Source organism: Pelobates fuscus, chromosome 13 (genome assembly GCF_036172605.1).
Source record: "Pelobates fuscus isolate aPelFus1 chromosome 13, aPelFus1.pri, whole genome shotgun sequence".
Taxonomy (NCBI): Eukaryota; Metazoa; Chordata; class Amphibia; order Anura; family Pelobatidae; genus Pelobates; species Pelobates fuscus.
In genome coordinates this window covers 61,027,244-61,049,629 of record NC_086329.1, presented here as the reverse complement: position 1 = coordinate 61,049,629, position 22,386 = coordinate 61,027,244, and the positions used below count along the sequence as shown (strand labels likewise).

At 42.4% G+C, this 22,386-nt stretch overlaps 1 protein-coding gene across 1 annotated transcript in view; it reads left to right on the top strand.

The window, feature by feature from the left end:
- The window catches only part of CRIP2 (cysteine rich protein 2), a 130,011-nt gene that overhangs the window by 87,854 nt on the left and 19,771 nt on the right, over nucleotides 1-22,386 (top strand). The window lies entirely within an intron of this gene.

The window sequence follows — 22,386 nt, the reverse complement described above, 5'->3', positions numbered from 1 at the left end:
TTTATTGAACACATGCAAAATAAACATAAACAAATACAAATAAGTACAAATAAAGACAAACAAGTTAAACTGAGGTGAAAATAAAAAGAGAAGCCAATGGCTGAAAAATTGAATGTCAAGGGTTAACACCTATATTAGGGATGGATCTACAGTACTCTGACCGAGTACCTCCACCAAGTCTGCTTCCTCGTAGCTATCAGGGACCTTAAGCACTTCAGACCCAGTCGCCGAGGCTTGACTGGGATCCCTTGTCCACCCAAGACCAGGCAACTAGGAATATAGCCCTCTTAGTAGATATTGCAGTTTACAGCATATCCTTGTGATATTGTAACAAGAATAATATGTTGTGTAATAGGATGCAATCTTTATCTACAATGACTTGGAAACAAAAAATACATTGTATCTAGAATAGCAGCTAGGTAGCTCAGGCTACATAATTTTTTTATATAAGGAATTAGATTAAACTAGTTTACCAAAGATCCTAGCATAAAGGATTAGCATGAAACTTTATATTATGAATCAAATATGCCTATATCTAAATTGAAAAAAATATTAACGTAAGAAAAAGCATAAGAAAAAATCCTTCCCAAATGGAAAAGGTACTTTTGGATCAAGACCTCAACAGGAGCTGATATTAACTGATGCAATTAGTATAGAAGGTTCCCCTGAGGAAAATTCTCAAAACAAATTTACCAACAAGGGTCACTTTAAGCAGCAGTAGCAATAAATCACAGTATGTTCCAAATTAATGTGCCAACTAAGTCACATACGAATTGGAGAATTAAAGAGATTAATTAGATTGACGATGATTTGCTACAATTTGTGTGTAAAGCATAAGACCTTCCCACAATTAATAGGTTAGTGTCTGTTCTGATTTAAATAGTTAAAAGAAAGAATAAAGGGTGGCTTTTAGTATCAGACATACAGTCACCCTGACCAGAACGGTCTGTCATGACTTACCTCCGCTACCTTGCTGCTCCAACGGCATCATCTCCAGGTCACAGCCGTCTGCAAATGCGCATACAATGGCAGAGGGTGGACCGTGACTCTCAAACTCAGATTGTGTCATGGCTCCCAGGCAGCGATAGATGCCTGGGAGAGGTGCACAATCATTTCACACCGCAGGACAGTGCGGCTGGAACATATAGGTTGTATAACACATTTAGAAAATTCCCATGGCAATCCCAGATGATGGACAGCCCCATACACAAATAGGGTGTTATGGAGGCTTGTCAAAGTAAAATAGGGTGCCTTTAGTCTGACACCCTATTTAAACCTAGAACAGCTGAGCTTTCATTGCTTAGTTGTCCTGTGCTACTTACCTGCTATTACATGTGCCTCCTGTTTTCCAGAAATCTTTTTTTTTACCTGATCTTGGCCTGCCTCACCTTTGCTGCCTGGATTTTTGACCATTGGATTGCCTGATATTGCTTTTTGCCTAACCCCTATTGGATGTATTTGCCTCTGACTTTTTTTTTTTTTTTTTACAAATTATACACTCAAAAGCAAGATGGGCTAGTTTCTCCTCTATTTCATTATTACTTCTATTTGCCACTGTATATACCCCGACATGCAGAGTATGTACCCACCCATAGCTAGACAAGAAAGTAAGAGTACATATTACTGGGTCTTAATGGTGGCTGGGAAACAAGCCAATCTCAGAGGGAGCCAGAAATCAGATAACAGAGGAAAAAAGCATGGTCAAGGATGTCAGCAGTCAAAATAGTTGAAATATCGAATCTAACAAACAAGAATGCACTATTAGGACCAAATTGTGACCAAAACATGGCACAGACTAACAGCCAGAACGAGGTTATATAGGCAATTTGTGTGATTTTTGTGACAGAACGCCGTCACTGAGTACCATGCCCACATGTGCACACCCGCTTGCCTGCTTATTGTTTCAGGTCATCATGCTGGGGATCTCCCTATCTGTGTGGTCCCTTTGTTCCACACATCATGTTAAGGCTTGATTAAAAGGTTGTGCTTGTCCCATTCTAAATATCATAAAAATGAGGCTTGAGTATTGATCTGTGGGTGCTTATTATCTCTTTTGTTCAAGGGTTTCTTTTTGTTCTTGAAAGCTAACATGTCAAAGGACTTCCTATCTAAGAGGCAATCAAGACATAAGGCACATGGGAGAGTTGGTTCTGTTGGAGTCCCAGCTTCAAAGAGGAACTTGGGTTGTAAGCTTTGACCTTCCATGCAATCAATTAACCCCTTTTGAAATATTAAAATGTGTTTGTGGCGTGCTTTAAAATTGGGAGATACTTGAGTTTGTACAGTTCCTGACTCAATTATTTCCCAGGCACAGGGAGGAGTTTGTGTGTAATTGTATGGAGACCCCCTGCGGGAGGTCTGTGTATAACTTGGCTGTACCATGTCCCATTAAAATATATTCCAGTTGTACTCCCAGAACTATGTGTTGTCTAGTTACTGAGAGGGGAAAGGGCTAATCCCTGCTCCAGCTTGTTCCAGCATGCATGATTCAGCAGGGAAAGTCCTTGTAAGGACTAGAGCTGCCAAGACTAAGTGTTCTCCAGTCCCTGGGAGTGGATAGAGCTGGTGCCCTAGCCTGCTCCAGGATGGAGAGGCTCCAGGACCCAAGTCAAGCCATGGCGACTGGGGCAGTAGCGTTTTTTTCCCCTGCTCCAGCTAGGAAGTGGTCCCTGGCAGAGGTACTCAGCTGGGGTACAGGGAGCTCTGTTAGAATTTTGATGTGCCCAAATCAGTCTGCATTCTGATTTTGACAAAGACACTGCATCCTAAATGGATTCTGATGCACAGGGTCAGATGTGAAACTAGCGCAAGACAAATGAAAGGATGCCATTATGACACTGAAACAGAGTGAAGAGACAGTAGTGGGCTAGTACTGTTACACTTTATCCACAACTCTCTGGAATCTCAGCAGAACAACCATTTTTGAAGGAAAATATATAGATAAGGACTCATGCTGATATTGTGATCTCAGTCGTTAATTCACTGTCATCTTCAAAATATCATTGATCTGAGCAATTTTTAGTCAAAATAGCTAAATTTGCTATTTATATCTCTGTTTGTAAATAATAATGTAGTTAGTGATTTTGAAGTTCTATTTTCAGTTACCCTTAATTCTCTAGTAAATAAATCCTTTAACATTGAACACAGGACATGTACTTTGGCCCTTTACTTTTGTAGACTTAATATTTTTCATGACACATACATAAAATAGTTTATGACCTATTTCCAATCTTGCACATGTTTCTAAATGTCTTGTGCCATGTGCCATGGAGTGAAACAGATAATATGTGTGGATGAATAGCTGTTTATTCAAGCATTGACCTTTCTTTTAGAAACTGAGCTGCCTTAATTATCTGCCCTATAACAAATCTTTTTACTCTGTGAATTCCTGTGCGACTCACCAGGGTCAAATATCTTCCATTATTAATTCATGGTTTTATTTTCAAGATTCCTTAGCAATTAGCAGCTTGCTTTGTAAAACTGCTATACTATCTTGTAGAAATTGGTAGATCATACATTATACATATCGGTTATATTCAAAATAAATTTAGTACTGCACTTTTTATTCATACGCATTTTCCGTACAGTACAAAATATCTTTCATTAATGAATGCCTTGTGTGATTATGTAAAGGCATGTCATGGGTATAATTAGAAGTGGCAATAGTGACAAAATTGGTGACTTTACATAAATTAGATTATTTTAGCAAAATGAACACATCTTTGCTTTTGTTAAATTTCCCCCCTTAGCTGTTTTCATACGGGTAGTTCTTGACTTCACAAACTAATTGGTTCCGAACCCCAGTTCATAAAGTGAGAGTTCATAAAGTGAGAACTAATTTCCCATAGACACAATGTAATAAACATGGGTTCCGTTCCTGACCAAAACATTTTCCCATTGAAAACCTAAATTATTCCGTACAAATACAAAATATAAGCATAGCAAATATATATATACATGTTGTAGGAACATTAAAGGAAGACAAACCATATTCAAATCTTCATCAAATCATCATCAGTCATCTTCCTCCTCAATTACATGTTGCACTTGTTGAATGGAGCACGGCACTTCTTTCTAGTTTGTTTGAGATACTCCATGTGTCTCATTCAACCCCCCCCCCCCCATGCCCCTCCATGTGTCTTATCCCCCCTTCCTAGCCCCTCCATGTGTCTCATCCCTCCAAGCCCCTTCATGTGTCTCATTCTTCCCTCAGTCAGGAGTACGCAGAATAGTATCACACCTTAGAACTAAGGGTAATGTCTTACCGGGCCTTAGAATGGACTTAATGTACCTGAAAACTAGCCAGGGTCAGGGACACAGAACAATGTACGTCAGAAAACTAGCCGGGGTCAGGGACACAGAACAAGACACAGCGATAAGGAAAAGCCAAAAGTCAAGGGTACCAGAAATCAGGGAAGTCAAAACGAAGCCAAAGTTAAAAAAACAGAAAAACATGATCAGGAACACACTCTCGGATAACCATCTAAGGCAGGGTTTCCCAATTAATTTTTCCTGTGGAACCCTTTGACATAGTGTATCAACATCCTCCCCCTCCCCCCCAAATATTTTTTTTTTCGATTGCGCCGTTTTTTTTGTTTTTTTTAATGTGTGTGTCAAGGTGTGTATATCTGTGCTTGTATGTGCCTGTTGTATATCTGACACACAGATACACACACACAGTGTGTGTGTATCTGTGTGTCAAGGTGTGTGTATTTGTGTTTGTATGTGCCAGTGTGTATTTATCTGACACACAGATACACACACTGTGTGTATGTATCTGTATGTCAAGGTGTGTGCGTCTGTTTCAAAGTCTGTGTATCTGTGTGTGTATGTGTCTGTGTCTGTGTCTTTGTATGTGCCAGTGTGTATGAATCTGACACACAGATACACACTGTCAGATAGTGGCACACAGATACACACACTGACACAGATACACACACCTTGACACACAGTGTGTATATGTGTGTGTGTATGTATGTATCTATCTGTGTGTCAAGGTGTGTGTGTCTGTTTCAAACTCTGTGTGTCTGTGTTTGTATGTGTCTGTGTATTTGTATGTGCCAGTGTGTATGAATCTGATACACAAATACACACTGGCAGATAGTGGCACACAGATAAACACACTGTCACAGATACACACACCTTGACACACAGTGTGTATCTGTGTGTGTGTGTGTGTGTATGTATGTATCTATCTGTGTGTCAAGGTGTGTGCGTCTGTTTCAAACTCTGTATCTGTGTTTGTATGTGTCTGTGTATCAAGGTGTGTGTATTTGTATGTGCCAGTGTGTATGAATCTGACACACTGTGGCGAAACCGACCTCGCCACGTGTCCTTGGAGGGGGCTGATTGCCCGCCTCTTGCCTTTGGACTATGGACCAGACTTTATGGGAATGTGATACCCCAGATAGCCATACCATGGAGCCTATTCATATAATGAAAGACTATGGGAAAGACTTTAGCTCCATGGCAATTGTACTGTGTGAATAGGATCTGCGCGCTATTCGGTAGTTTTGTGCGTGCAGATCCCAGCTATCTGGGGATAGGTGAAATGTCTGTGTGTTATGTGTAAATGTGACTTTATGTATTTTAAAGTGTTTTATGTCGTTTTGCAACCATGTGGTTAATGGAGTCTGCCTTTAGTCCTGGGTAATTGGATTACTTCTCCAATTAACTCCAGGGCAGAAGGGAGGAAACCAGGGTGCATTGTGGGGATGTTTTTCTGCCAGCCAGAAAGGAACAAAAGATACTTTTAGTAACTTTTGAACCCCTGGTCGGATTCATGCCATTTTTTAATATGTTGTTCCCCTGAATGGATTGATTGTGGATATGTATTTTTATGTGAATGTGATGTATGGTTTTAAAGTTATGAAAGTTGTGTAAAAGTATATTTTACACTGTATGCATAATGGGATTATGTGTCACACTAAGGGGAGGGGATGTGTGGGAGGTAACATCTATGTCATTGGTTCTTTTATGCCTCCCCCTGGGTGTGGCCTGTATGTGTGAGTTGGAAATAAAAGCCAGGCTGGATGAGCCAGTCCAGAAGTTCCTGTTTTACCCTCAAAGTGATGTGTCGTCTCATTATTGGGGGGAAGGATTTATTGTATGCTGTTCCAGTTTGACTGCTAGGAGTGGAAACCTATTTGCATGGTTTGTCCTATTCGGCTGTAAACAGCATTCATATGCTTGAGAGGATTTATATATGCTTCTCTGATACGGTGATTGTGGTGTCTGCCAGAGTGCTTGGAGTCCTCAGGAAACGCTAGGAGCATCCATTAACGGAGGTACCCAGTCGGGGTGCCAGGCGATCCGTTACACACACAAATACACACTGGCAGATAGTGGCACACAGATACACACACTGAAACAGATACACACACCTTGACACACAGTGTGTATCTGTGTGTGTGTGTGTGTGTGTGTGTGTGTGTATGTATGTATGTATGTATCTATCTGTGTGTCAAGGTGTGTGCGTCTTGTTTCAAAGTCTGTGTATCTGTGTTTGTATGTGTTTGTGTATCAAGGTGTGTGTATCTGTGTTTGTATGGGCCAGTGTGTATGAATCTGACACACAGATACACACACTGGCAGATAGTGGCACACAGATACACACACCTTAAAACACTGTGTGTATCTGTGTATGTGTGTATCTGTGTGTCAAGGTGTGTGTATCTGTGTTTGCATGTGCCGGTGTGTGTCAAGGTTTGTATATCTGTGTTTGTATGCGCCAGTGTGTGTATCTCTGTGTCAGTGTGTATATGTATCTGACACACATAAATATATACACACTGACACACAGATACACACACCTTGACTCACAAATACACACACACACACACTCAGATACACACAGTGACATACACACACTTGCACCCACAGATACACACTCAGATACACACACAGACACATACAAACACACTGATACATGCTGGCAGATACACACACACACACACAGTGACACATACACAAACCTTGACACAGATACACACACACTCTTTGACAGACACATACACTCTTTGACATGCACACATACACTCTCACTGACAAACACACACTCTTTTACAGACACACATAAAAACACATATACACTCTCAACAGATACAGTCTCACTGCCAAACACGTACACTCACCGACAAGCACACATTCACTCTCACTGACAAACACACAAACACATACAAACTCCCTAACAGACACACATACATATTTTTTTTGACATTTTACTCCATCCAGCTGGCATGGAGTCCCTGGGGTCCAGTGGGGATGGCTGCAGCTTGGCGGGCGGCGAGGGACAAACAGGTGAGCGGTGGAGGCGGGCGGTGAGGGAGCTCTGATCTCTCTGCTCAGCTCCCTCGCGTGCCTCCTAGTGATGCCGGGGCCGGAGTGACGTCATATTCCGGCTCCGGCATCACTGCTGTGCGCGCAAGGGAGCTGAGCAGGGAGATCAGAGCTCACTGCTCCCTCGCCGCCCGCGGCCATTTAAAAAAAAATAAAATATGGCGGAACCCCAATTAGTGTCCCTCGGAACACCAATTGGGAAACGCTGATCTAAGGGAAACCACAACAGGGCAATGAGCTAAGGAACAAGTGAGTTTAAATAACCCTCTTGCAGATCCAATTGTCTGTACCTAGCCCTTGACCCCCAAGATGTGCGTGTGCATCTTTTGCATGATGTCAACCGCACGTCAACGTAGTTTTTACCGTGGACGGACATGGGGCTATATAATTGCGTGGGTCCACATCGGCCGGCGTTCACTGACATGCAGAAGCCAAGCGGCACTCTTCTCAATCTTCGGAGGATAATTATCTCAGTTTTTGCCACTCCATGTGTCTCATTCACCCCTTTCAGTCCCATACATGGGTCCCATTCCCCCTCTCCTGTCCCTGTCCATGTGTTTCTCCCCCCTCCTCTTCTTACCTGTCCATGTGCCTCTCACCCCTCCACGCCTGTCCATGTGTCTCTCCCCCCTCCCTTTCTGTACCTGTGTATGTGTCTCTCCCAACCGGTACCTGTCCATGTGCCTCTCCTCCCTTCCCTTCTGTACCTTTCCAAATGTCTCTCCCTGCTCTCGACCTGTACCTGCTTACAGTACCTGGTCTGACAGGAAGTCCTCTCTCCGTGAGCACTTCCTGGCTGACTGCAGTCCGCTTGGCCACACTACAAAAGCAGCAGGAGGGGAGCAGCACAGAACAGCGCTCTCCTCCTACCAATCACCATGATTTTTTACACTTACCTTTCTATCTCCTGGCCACAAACTCTGCTCCTCAGTCCGCATCTACATAGCGCCGACAGAAAATGGCATAAAATAGCAGTGCGTCCCAGAAGCGTTCATAAGGGCGAGAAAATGTAAAGCGGGAGTACGTAAAAAGAAAAATGCCTGTACTATGAGATATAGGTAACCTCTCCCTCCTTTAGTGTAACTGCACCGATCAGATGCGGTCACAGATGCGGTCACTGCGATAGTGTGACCTCACCAATCTGGTGCGGTCGCACTGAGGTGCCAATTAGGCACCGTGACACTAGCAATCACCATTATTTTTTACACTTACCTTTCTCTTCTCCTGGCCACAAACTCTGCTCAATGGTCCGCATCCACGGACGCCGACACAAAATGATGGCGAAATCAAATGGCAGAGCATCTGGGAAGCATTCGCAAAGGCTGGAAAGCATAAACTGGGCAGACGTAAAACGGGAAATGCCTGTACTATAAGATACATTAGTTAGATTAGTATAAGCTTTAAAAGGACACTTTAAAGGGACACTATAGTCACCAGAAGAACTACAGCTTATTGTATTTGTTCTGGTGAGTGGAATCATTCCTTTCGGGCTTTTTGCTGTAAACACGGTATTTTCAGAGAAAATGCAGTATTTACATTACAGCATAATGATAACTCCACTGGCCACTCCTCACATGGCTACTAGAGGTGCTTCCTGGGGCAGTATTGCCACTCAGTGTCTCTGCATGGAGACATGAACTTTCCTCAAAGAGATGCACTGATTCAATTCATCCCTGTGAGGAGATTCTCATTGGCCAGGGCTGTGTTTGACTTGTGCTGGCTCTGCCCCTAATCTGCCTCCTTGACAGTATCAGCCAGTCCTATGGGATAGCATTGTGATTGACTCAGACCACCACTTCTGATGATGTCAGCAGACAGGTCAGGGGCGGAGGCAGCAGCTGCAGAGTTGAATACAAGACAGATTTTACTATCTTTACTGAGGCAAGAGGGGTCCTGGGGGGGGTGGGGGGGGGGGGGCTAGATGGTGGTTTTAACACTATAGGGTCAGGAATACATGTTTGTGTTACATAACCTATAGAGTTCCTTTAAGAACTATTTATAATGAAGAAAGACATAAGTCTTAATATTTTCTCACTGTTGAAGATCCTTCCATTTTTATGAAATCAGTATTTGTTTACGGGTATATGTCTTTTAGTCCTTCTATTACAGCTAGCTGTATTGTTTTGATGTTTTTTGCAATTAAAGTTTTTTTAATTAATATTTCATATATATTAATCTCTTGTTAAATGAGAAAGAAAAACAAATTAAACTAATGCAGGTATACATGTTAAAAATAGCTAGAAACAGTATTATACAAAAAGATATGCCGTTCCAGAAGTGTTCAAATAAGGGAGCCACATTTCAAACAACAAGGAGAAAGCAGGGGTCAAGCATGAAGTCTGAAGGGATAGAGGAAATTTTTAACCCCTTAAGGACCAAACTTCTGGAATAAAAGGGAATCATGACGTGTCACACACGTCATGTGTCCTTAAGGGGTTAAAGGGACACCATAGGCACCCAGACCACTTCAGCACATTGAAGTGGTCGGGGTGCATATTCCCAGGTCCCTTAACCCTGCAAAAGTAATTATTGCAGTTATAGAGAAACTGCAATAATGACAATCCAGGGCTAACTCCACCTCTAGTGGATGTTTACCAGACAGCCATTAGATGGACTTCTGAGTCGTTAGGTGACTTTTGGACATTTAACTGACCTCGCGCTATGCATGAGTATGTCCAGCTTCACCTGCAACCCCATAGGAAAGCACTGTGGAAACTTTGTTTCCTGGCACTATAGTTTCCCTTTAAGTGGAGTGGAAGAGGAGAGTGAAAAGAAGAAAAATTTCAAATGAGTGGGAAGTGAGCTTTCGGCCTACAGAGATGACATCCAACTCCCATCTGTGGCAAAACCAACCTCGCCACTGGGCATTGGAGAAGCCTGTTTGCCCGCCTCCTGCCTGCTGACTATGGCCCCTGGGAGATTTGGCCCTTTAAATACAGTATTTGGGCATATTGTATTTTATGCTGTAGGTAAATTGCCGAACGCTGGGTGGCCGCCATTCGACAAACGAACACGTGGCCATCTTTAATTCAGCTGAAGTTTTACCTTCTCCAGACTTCAATGCATTCGACCGTTCGAACGCCGTTCGACAGTTCATTCGACAGTTCGACAATTCGAATGGTTGTCGTTCATCTGTTTGAACTGACTTTAACATGGGAAATAGACCAACCACACAGCCTGATTCTCTGGAACTCTTTTGGGCATGAAAATGTGCTTGCGGTTGGTCAAAAAGGGACCTCCGGCTAACTTTTTAACCCCTGGATGGAATTGGCTGAATTTTGACTATGTTTATAATTAAAGTGTGCTGAGTTCGAATATGTGATTTATGTTTGTGGTATGTATATTTTGGAAGTTATTAATATTTTGTAAAAACTGTATTTCTCTGCCTGTGATAACGATATTACCCATTGTGTTCAGTAATCATATCACAGGCAGAGGGGAGGATTTTGGGTGGGAGTGTCTGTGTGTATTTTACAGATTGATTGGTTGTATTTCAAAACCCTGTGGGCTGTACTATGTTTGTGGATTGTGAATAAAAGAGGCTGCATGTGCCAGTACAGTCAGTTCTGCTTGACCTCAAAACGAAGTGTCGTCTCGTTATTGGGGGAATTGGATTGTATGCTGATTGCCAGGAGTGTAAGCTGATTGTATGCTTTTCCTGTTCAGCAGTTTACAGCATTCATATGCTTGAGAGCATTCGTATGCTTCTCCGGTTCGGTGGTTGTGGTGTCTGCTGCAGTGCTTGGAGTCCTCAGGAAGCGCTAGGAGCATCCTTCAACGGAGGTACCCAGTCGGGGTGCCCGTCGATCCGTTACACCATCCAACCATAGGGGAGGGGTTGATGGAAACCTTAAAAGGAGGTTCTAAGGAGAGAATGTCTCCAACTGGGGATACTCTATTTTCATCAAATGCTTGATGATTTCATTAATGGCAGCTATCAACAAGTCCATCCTAATAAGATAATATATGTTAGTATCTACCTGGACCTGAGTGGGTATATTTTTATGTTTTAAAATTAATTTATTACATATGCTTTCTACTAGGAAAAACTTGCAGGAATAGTCTACAATATTTATGAAAAAATATTTTCACATATTTACTTTTTTCTTTTTGCTTTTGGAATAACATTTGTAGGCTTTTTCTTGCCTCTATAGAATTTAACAAATGTTTCCCATAGAATGGAACTGAATCCCTCACTACCTCCACTGATATCTGTTCTGCTATAATTTGGCAATATCTCATATTATAAATTAAATACAGCAAAAACTTGAACTCTTTAATCCTTTATACCATGATGTAGGCAGCATGAAGAAAATGTATGATTTCGATTGGAGGGATTCATATATATCCTATCTGGGCATAAACCTGTGCAAGAATCTGTCCAAGATGCATAGATGTAATTTAGAAAAGGTCTGGTCCGAATTTATGGAAGACATTAGGGAGATGGTGTGGTCTTGAAATTTCATGGTTAGGGAGAATTAATTCGGTCAAAATGACTCCTTCCAAAAATAATATATATACTTAGAACTATTCCCCTCCTTATATCTCTATCATTTTTTTTAGGAAAATCCACTCTGCCCTTGTTTCATTTATTTCGAACAAAAAACAAACCTGGAAGGATTCCATTATCAATTTTGCAAAAACCAAGAGTTGGTGGGGTTATGGGTTTGCTAAATCTTATTTACTACTATTACGCGACTAATGCAGCTATGGCTTTTAAATGTAAAGGGCCACTATAGGCACCCAGGGGCGTATTAGCCGCGAGGCAAACAAGGCATTTGCCTTGGGCGGCATTTTCCAGGGGGCGGCAAAAAACGCCGCCCCCAAATGCCCAGGGCAAATGTCTTGTTAGCCTTGCGGCTAACAGACATGCTGGGCTGGTTGCTGGGCGGGCGGGCGGGCGGCCGGCGAGGGAGCTCTTCCCCTGAGCTCTCTGCTCAGCTCCCTCGTGCGCCGCCCGCAGAGTGAGACTGGGAGCCGGAATATGACGTCATATTCCGGCTCCGCCTCCCAGCCTCACTCTGCGGGCGGCGCGCGAGGGAGCTGAGCAGAGAGCTCAGGGGAAGAGCTCCCTCGCTGGCCACCCAGCCTGCCCGCCAGTGCCACCCTGCAGCCACTGGACCACCAGGGAATGGGAGAACCCCCCCACCCCCAGCATTCCCAAAGGTAAGGAGGCTGGGGGGGGGAGTAAATAAAAAAAAAGGGTTAATGTGTGTGTGTGTGTCTGACTGTGTGTGTCTGATAGTGTGTGTGTGTGTGTGTCAGTGTGTGTGTGTGTGTGTCAGTGTGTGTGTGTGTGTGTGTGTCTGTTAGTGTGTGTGTCTGTTAGTGTGTGTGTCTGTTAGTGTGTGTGTCTGACTGTGTGTGTCTGACTGTGTGTGTCTGACTGTGTGTGTCCGACTGTGTGTGTCTGTTAGTGTGTGTGTGTGTGTCCGACTGTGTGTGTCTGTTAGTGTGTGTGTGTGTGTCTGTTACTGTGTGTGTGTGTCTGTTAGTGTGTGTGTGTCAGTGTGTGTGTCTGACTGTGTGTGTGTCTGACTGTGTGTGTCTGTTAGTGTGTGTCTGACTGTGTGTCCGACAGTGTGTGTCTGTTAGTGTGTGTGTCTGAATGTGTGTCCGACTGTGTGTGTCTGTTAGTGTGTGTGTGTGTGTGTCCGACTGTGTGTGTGTCTGACTGTGTGTGTGTCTGTTACTGTGTGTGTTAGTGTGTGTGTGTGTCAGTGTGTGTGTGTGTCTGTTAGTGTGTGTGTGTGTGTGTCTGTTAGTGTGTGTGTGTCTGTTAGTGTGTGTCTGTTAGTGTGTGTCTGACTGTGTGTCCGACAGTGTGTGTCTGTTAGTGTGTGTGTGTCTCACTGTGTGTGTCTGTTAGTGTGTGTGTGTCCGACTGTGTGTGTTTGTTAGTGTGTGTGTGTGTCCGACTGCGTGTGTCTGACTGTGTGTGTCTGTTAGCTAGTGTATGCGTATCTGTCAGTGAATATGTGTGTATTTAGAAGGCGGGGGAAGGGTTGGGTGGGGGTGGCGCGCGCGCGGGGGGGGGGGGTGTCTGAGTTTTGTCCTGCCTAGGGCAGCACAAAACCAAGATACACCACTGTAGGCACCCAGACCACTTCAGCTCAATGAAGTGGTCTGGGTGCCAGGTTCCCTAGTTTTAACCCTGCAGCTGAAAACATAGCAGTTTCAGAGAAACTGCAGGGTTAATCCAGCCTCTAGTGGCTGTCTCCCTGACAAATGTTAAGTGTTATTCTATACTACACAAAACATTAAAGGGACACTATAGTCACCAGTACTGTACCAGTACCAGTTGTTCTAGTGAGTATAATCATTATATGCAGGCATTTTCATTGAAACAAGGGGTTTTCAGGGGGTTTACATTGCCCCCTAGCCAGGGACGTATTAGCGAGCATTTGCCTTGTGCGGCATTTTCCAGGGGGCGGCAGAAAAAGCCACCCCCAAATGCCCAGGGAAAATGACTTGTTAGCTTGGCGGCTAACTGACATGCTGGGCGGGCGGGCAGCGCTGGCGGGCGGCTGGCGAGGGAGCACTTCCTCTGAGCTGTCTGCTCAGCTCCCTCGCGCGCCGCAGAGTCAGGCTGGGAGCCGGAATATGACGTCATATTCCGGCTCCCAGCCTCACTCTGCGACGAGCGAGGGAGCTGAGCAGAGTGCTCAGAGGAAGTGCTCCCTTGCCCGCCCGCCCGCCCAGCAGCCACTAGACCCCCAGGGAGAGAGGGAACTCCCCCCCAGCATTCCCAAAGGTTGGGGGGGGGGGGTTTGGTTTACAAAAAGTACCATTCGTAAAGGGTTTATCCCCAGACATCTGTCGTACATACCTTTCTCACAATATTGTGAATAGGGATCTAATGACTTTTCTAGTGTGTCTGTAGCGCCCAGTCTAGGGTTCAGAAGGCAACTGCAGTATTCAAAAATCTGAGGTTAAACTGTTTAACCCCTTTAGTTGATGCCCAGGACATCCTCGCACCCTAACATCTTCATAGAGATGAAGTTATGGTGCCCTGATTGTCTCTTTAAATTCAGTAAAATAACGTCTGGCTCTCTGGATAATGTAACAGAGGAGAGGGGTATCTGGCAGACCTCAAGTAAGAAGTCTGGCTGTTCTAAAATGGTTTATCTACTTGCAGTGGGTGGGGTGTGGGGTGGGGAGGTTGGTCTGTAGTGGTTATGGCACCATGATGCTGTTTAGCAATGTGAATGTCCTTTTTAGAGGGAGACTGCACTCACTTCCTCCTGGTCACTACTTAAAGTCCCTGAGCTGATATTCTCTGTGTGGAAAACCGTGGGATAGGAGGAAACTTCAACAAGTTCTGGGACTGTACAACAGTTAGGGGAAGAAATTCCCATTGAGCCATTGTAAAACATATATTATCAGTCTGTGAAAAGCATGTTTAAAAGCAGTGATGTGGGACTCCAGGCACCATAACCACATCAACACATTGAGTGAGTGTGTATGTCTGTTAGTGTGTATGTATGTTAGTGTGTGTGTGTGTGTCTGTTAATGAGTGAGTGTGTCTGTGAGTGAGTGTGTCTGTTAGCTAGTGTATGCGTATCTGTCAGTGAATATGTGTGTGTGTATTTAGAAGGCGGGACTGGCAGAAGGGTTGGGTGGGAGTGGTGCGGGGGGTAGAGGGGGCTGGTGTCTGAGTTTTGTCCTGCCTAGGGCAGCACAAAACCAGGATACACCACTGCCCCTAGCGACACCTCTAAGTGGCCACTCCTCAGATGGTCGCTGTAGGTGCTTCCTGGCTCAGTGCTGCACAGTAGGCAGCAGTGCCGTTCAGCATCTCCACACTCTACATGGGGATGCTGAATTTTCCTCATAGAGGTGTGATTGGCCAAAACGGTGTTTGGCCCCGCCCCTTGCCGATTTCAGCCAATCCAATGCTTTCCCCATGGGAAAAGCAGTGGATTGGCGAAAAATCGGCAATTCTAATGGGGCGGAGCTAGCGCCGGCGGACTCACGCCGTGCTGGAATTAAGGTGAGTTTTATTAACTTTTAAGGGGGGGGGGCAAGCCACCTAAATGGTGGGTTAAACACTATAGGGTAAGAAATACATGTTTGTGTTCCTGACTCTATAGTGTTCCGGACCCTATAGTGTTCCTTTAATAAATAAAGTATTGAAAGAATGGAACTGCATCATAGGTTTGCATATTCACTCATATTGATGGTGTAAATATGTTGTGGTGTTGTAATTGCTAGTAAATATGTGAATGACTTGTAACTGATTATTGTGAGATTTCACTGAAAAAGCCTTCGAAAAATATGCGTACTTTAGGAAACTGGACTTGTTTTAATTATTGTCAATCAATGTCTAAACTTATTACAAAACACATTTGAAGAGGCTGCATTTGAATTTTTTTTTCTCTAAGAAATCACTCAACTATCACTAATAAATTAACTCCCCCCAAAAAAAAGAAAAAAAAAAGATTTTACTTACCTCTAATCCAGTGGCGAGTCAGTCTCCATGCTGCAGCTCCTTCCTACCTCCAGGGTATCCACACTAGTGAACATCTACTGGCCTATCTAATATTTATCATAGAGAAGCGTTGGGAGGCTGACGCATGTTTGGTAATCACTATGCAACAGCAATGTTCCTGGAGAAACATTAAAACCAATACATCTTTTTGGAAAGCCCTCAAATCTACCTTGAGCAAGCCCTCAACACAAGTGAAGCAGAGAACCCTCACAACTGTTTGACAATCAGGAAGTGCTACCAAGCGTGGTTATAAAAGTTTGGCTATCTCAGAAAATCTGCACTTTTAAAAAACAAGATATAGGGCAGATCCACTTAACCCCTAAAGCAACAAGCACGTGTTTTTAACTGCTCTAGCTCTAGCTTACATGCATTGTGGAAATCCTGATTGCACTGTATAGTTACTCAGAGCAGTTAAAATGATTTTTCTTTACTATAAATTAAAGAAATCTGCCGTTACCAGCCACAAGGTGGTGCTATTAGCATGTTTATGGTTATGAATACGAAATCATGAAGGGATCTGAGAGCTCAGTAAGGTATCATTCTAAAGAATCTTTATTACTAACATAATTAGGATATGACGGCATCTTCCACAACAGAATCCTCTTTTCCTTAATTTTCCCCATCCATATCTTTACATTTAATTTTTTTCATTTATTATTGTATAATTGTTTAACAAAAAAAGTAAGTGAAAATGTAGATGTTGTAAGTAACTTCAGTAAGATTTAATTTGGTTTGTATATTCTGATCTACTGATTGGTATATCATCTACTAACTCAACTACTGGGCCATATCGTACATCATTTTATAAATGTACAATACAAACTTTAACTCCACGATTCTATCTTTTGTTAGCAATAGATCTGTTGGCATGTAACATAGACACGATCTGCAAGGCAAACCATTAAACTATGTGTAAGGTTAAAGAATGTACAGTTTAACATTTTCGGCAAGTAAGTAAATGAGAATTTATGTTAAATGCACCCATCTGTAGGGCCTGATGGAAGAATTAAATTTCCAATGATGCTCAACCAACCCATAGGATTTGCTAAATATCATAGACAATAAATTTCACAAAGATACAAGTAATTCCTGCATTGCAAGCAGGGATGTATTTACCACAAGGCAAACAAGGCATTTGCCTAGGGCGGCACTTTCAGAGGGGCGCCAAAAAACGCCACCCCAAGCTCCCAAACAAATGCCTTGTTTGCCTCATTTCCTGGGGCTGCCTTTCTTAGGGCCCCCATCCGCCCGCTAGGTGTTAAACTACTAATATTCTAGCCAGGCAGCAAGGAAGCGCTATCCTCCACTCTTCTTGCTCTCTCACGCTCTGTGAGTAAGTGTAGCTGTCAGTGTGTGTCTGTCAGAGTGTGTCAAATCAGTGAGGATGGGTATGTCTGTGAGTGTGTGTCTGTCATTTTATGTGTATCTGAGAGTGTGTCTCTGTCAGTGAAAGTGTGTGTTGGTTAAACAGTGTGTGTGTGCCATTGACTGTATGTGTGTGCCAATGACTGTGTATCTGCAATTGAGTGTATGTCAGTGCATGTATCAATGATGGCCTGTGTCTGTCAGTCAAAAAAGTGGCCTTGAATGGGGGGGAGGAAAATTAAGATAGGGGGTGCCCAGATTTAGTTGTGCCTACGGCAGCACAAATCCAAAATACACCACTGATTGCAAGACCCTACAGCTTTTTTTATCATTATAAAACATTGCTGTTTATTGCCTCTAGTAAATAAACCTGTATGTGGTGCTGGCATTTAGCAGTTAAAAGTAGCATTTTCTTTTGCCAATGTACACCCATCCTGCCTCCACCTGCCTTTGAATGAGATTATTGTTTGTTAGTATGAGCTCAGTATGTGAAAAATTTGTGTGGATGTTACATAGTTACAAAGTAATAGAAGCTGAAAAAAAGACTCAAACCTGTCAGGCTATGCCTTTCACACATCTCTGCTTCCGATCCAGTGAAAAAAATACACTTTAAAGCAAATTCTAATTGTAGCATTAAATCGGAAAAAAAATTATTGAATCTAAAATGGAAATCCAATTTCTCTTTTAATCACAAGCTGTAACCCAAAATATTAACTATTTTATCCTAGAATATCTGGTCTTCCCTACAGGAATCCTCACTTAAAAACCGTTTAGCCAGAGAATTCCACATTTTTTTATTTATTTTTTTTGCTCTTACTATAACTAAGCCTTTCCTCTGCTGTAAGCGGAATGTCCTATCTTTAAGTCTAAATGGGTGACATTTTGTCATTTTTATTGTCTTGTAAAAAATCAGGTAACCAGGAAGCTAATGTTTTCATATCTCCATTTTTCTAACATAAACAAGTTCGTGTTTTCTAACTTTTCTTCCAAACTAAAATCTTCAATTTGTCTTATCAATTTTGTAACCCACTGCTGCAGTTTTCCAGTTCTATAATATTAATCTTTAAAACAGGTACCCAAAGTTGCACTGCATATTTAACCCCTTAACGCCGTTACGACGTACCATGCCGTCCCGCATTAAAAGGGCTTTAAAGCCATTGCGGCGGCATGGTACGTCATAACGGCTTTGAGCCCCTGGAGGAGAGGTGTACTCCCCTCCGCCGCGATCCTCTTCTGGGGGGCTGCCTCCGGCAAATGAGGCCCCCGGGGGCCATGTGATCGCTCTCAAAGAGCGATCACATGGCCCCCTATAGCTGGCTATGGCTCTGCCAGCAGGGGGACTGTTTGAAATATCAGACAGTCCCCCTGCTGGTGGGAAAGTAAAAAAAAATATATTAGACATGTGTAAAATTAAATTAAATATATATATTGTATATTAAATATACATATTATATATATTGTATATTAAATATACATATTATATATATGTAACGTCATACAAAGTGTATTTTAATATTAATATAAGTATATATATTAATATTAAAATACACTTAGAATGACGTTACATATATATAATATGTATATATATTATATATATAAATACGTATAATTAAAATAATAAATAAATAAAATATTGAAACAAAATGTATTATAAATTATATATGCATATGTAATTTCATTCTAACTGTATTTTGTTAATATATATATATATATATATATATATATATATATATATCGGTAACAAAATACACTTAGAATGACATTCTATATATATCTATCTATATATAAAATACAAATAACCGCAAATATATATATATATAGATAAATACATATAATTACATAAAAGATTACATTAGTATACACGTAGAATTTAAATACCTATAAATGCATATATATTAAAATTCTACGTGTATATTTAAATAATCTTTTAACGTAATTATGTGATTTGATTAATTAAAATGTGATTGACATGCCTGACAACACAGGGAGAAAGTGCAGAGAATTTAATTCGCAAGCACTATATTTGACCCTGTAACTTTCCAAGACACCATAAAACCTGTACATAGGGGGTACTGTTTTACTCGGGAGACTTCGCTGAACTCAAATATTAGTGTTTCAAACTGGTAAATTGTATTACAACGATGATATTTTAAGTAAAAGTTACGTTTTTCACATTTTTTACAAGCGAACGGCACTTTTATGGTCTATATTATTGTTGTAATATGGTTTACTGTTTTAAAACACTAATATTTGTGTTTAGTGAAGTCTCACGAGAATAACAGTACCCCCCATGTACAGGTTTTATGGTGTTTTGGAAAGTTAGAGAGTCACATATAAGGCTTGCATTTCATTGTTTTCACATTGAAATTTGCCAGATTGGTTATGTTGCCTTTGAGAGCGTATGGTAGCCCAGGAATGAGAATTACCCCCATGATGGCATACCACTTGCAAAAGTAGACAACCCGAGGTATTGCAAGGTATTGCGAGGTATTGCGAGGTATTGCGAGGTATTGCAAGTGAGGTATGTCCAGTCTTTCTTAGTAGCCACTTAGTCACAAACACTGGCCAAATATTTGTTTTTCACTTTTTTCAAACAGTGTTTGTGACTAAGTGGCTACTAAAAAAGACTAAACATACCCCACTTTCAATACCTTGGCTTGTCTACTTTTTCAAATGGTATGCCATTATGGGAGTAATTCTCATTCCTGGCTACCACACCGTCTCAAAGGTAACATTACTAATCTGGAAAATGTCAATTTGAAAATGGAATGTTCTATATTTGACCCTGTAACTTTCCAAAACAACATACAACCTGTTAATGGGGGGTACTGTTGTACTCGTGACACATCGCTGATTACAAATATGTGCATTACAAATATGATATTCATAGTTAACATGTCAGACGGAAATGCAAATTTTAAAAAAAATCTTATTTTCTCACATTTTTTTTAATTTTACTCATAATAAATTATGTTCTATATATGAATAGTTAATGATAAATTAAAGCCCTGTTTCTCCTGAACAAAATGATATATAATAAGTGTGGGTGCATATAATTTGAAAGAGGGGAACTACGGGTGAACAGACATATAGCGCAAATTCTAGTTTTTGTTTACGTTTTATTTTGATCAGAACATGCACTATTGACTCCGTCCCGAAGGGGTTAAGGTGTAGTCTTACCATTACATAGTAGTCAAGTAAACAAAGAATAAACAAGCACCCTCCACAAATTCTGGGCACTGCTACCTGAAAGTAAAGGAGACCCTCTGAAAGTATATATCAGACACTAGATATGTGCCAGATAACCTAATAGCACTAAACAAAACAATCACTATAGCTTAGTTATATCTTATATACTTATCTTATAGTATCCTCGTGTCCCTATAGAACCCATTAGAAAAAAAACTATTTGCATGTTTAAAATGTTTTGGTTGGGGGGCGGGGCCGAACCGCAGAGCTGAACAGCAGCAAACCTTGCCAGCTCCTGAATCCAGAGCCAAAAAAAGCGACAAAACCCTCCTAAAACGGCACTTAAGAACCAGATTGGTGCTCACAGGCGATGGGGGAAATCGGGACACACAAAGCGGTACCTCCCAAGCGACGATCGACCCGACCAAACCCCCACATGCCGTTGAGGCCTACTGGCATGGCGGCCGCGGGGGAGACGGACGCTCTCCCGCCGCCGAGGACAAGGAGAGCACAGACTCGGAGCCCCTATCCCCCCCCCTCTGGACCGGTGGGGGTCATCCCGGTCCTAGCTCAAGTGACTAACCGGCCACGCAAGTCTCAAGCGACAGGACCATGCAGCCCAGGGGCCACGGGCGAAGCCCATAAAATGGCGGTCGGCCCATGCCATACTGCCGTGCACACGACCGAGAGAGAGGTGGAGCTCAGATACGACAAAATATTCAGGGCCACCTGGAAGAAGCTAAAGGCTCTACTTTGGCCCCCACGAGCAGAACCCTCAACCGGCAGAATGCTGCAGGGATCTCAGCGTACAGGCAAGCAGAAGGATGGGAGAATCCCCTCTCCCCATATGGCCACTTCTATGACACGGCCCAACCCAACAGTGCTCACACGGAGCAAAGCCACGTCTGCAGAAGGCCTGCATAAAGCTCCTAAAACTAAGGGGAATCCCGCGGCACAACATTATAGGCAGCCCCGCCGGAAAACAACACCCAAAAGCAGACTCAGGAGGGGTATGGCCCACCCAAACAGCCCGAGTAGATGGTGGACTGCCGAGCCTAAACCAGAGGATTCCACAACACTGCCACAGCGAACCGGCAAAGATCAGCGACATCGATCAGCACAAGGCACCGCCAGGACCCCCAGATACTCACTAGGAGGACCTGCAACCGCCTCTGTCGCTCCTCTCCTCAACACACCCAGAACGTGGGGCAAGCTGCTCCAGCAACTGGCACAGGACTCTACTCTGCCCACACGTGGCATCGGCTGACCGACTCAATGGGAGAGAGGCTCACCTTAAGGTTACCTGGGACACCGGCTATCCACATTTGCATGGACACTCACTCTCGCGACCCACTCACCCTAGACACACACTAGCCAGCCTACAACCCACATGTACCATAACACATAACGTGAAGGCTGTACCTTAGTGCCACCGGTTACTATGTTTTGCAATGCAGTTTAAATTTAAATTTAAGTTGAGCTAAACCACACTAGTTTGACCACGCTATGATATTTAACGAATTATATATTTCTTAACGTGTACCAAGCACTGAGCAACATCGTATGTTCCTATACCACTAATATTTAGCGAAGTCTTAGACATGAAGAATGATTTGAAATCCGATATATACACTTAGCTTGTTCACCATTGTTTGAATATACAAATGCGCTGAGAACGCAATGCTCTCTATGTGAATTCATTTATAATATAAAATTTGTGCAAGTACTAACCTAAACCCTAATGTTATAAATGTTTCTTGAAAAGCATGAGGACTGCCGTTGGGGTACCACATGCCCGATTGTTATATCTTAATGCACTGAAAAAATAAAGAATTTAAAAAAAAAAAAAAAAATGTTTTGGTTGCTGAAAATATGCTGCCAAATTATAAATGCAATTAAGAAAAATTATATATATATATATATATATATATATACACTATACCACAAAACTTTGTATAATGCATTGTATAAATAATGTATAAATTGTATAAGTAATGAAACCT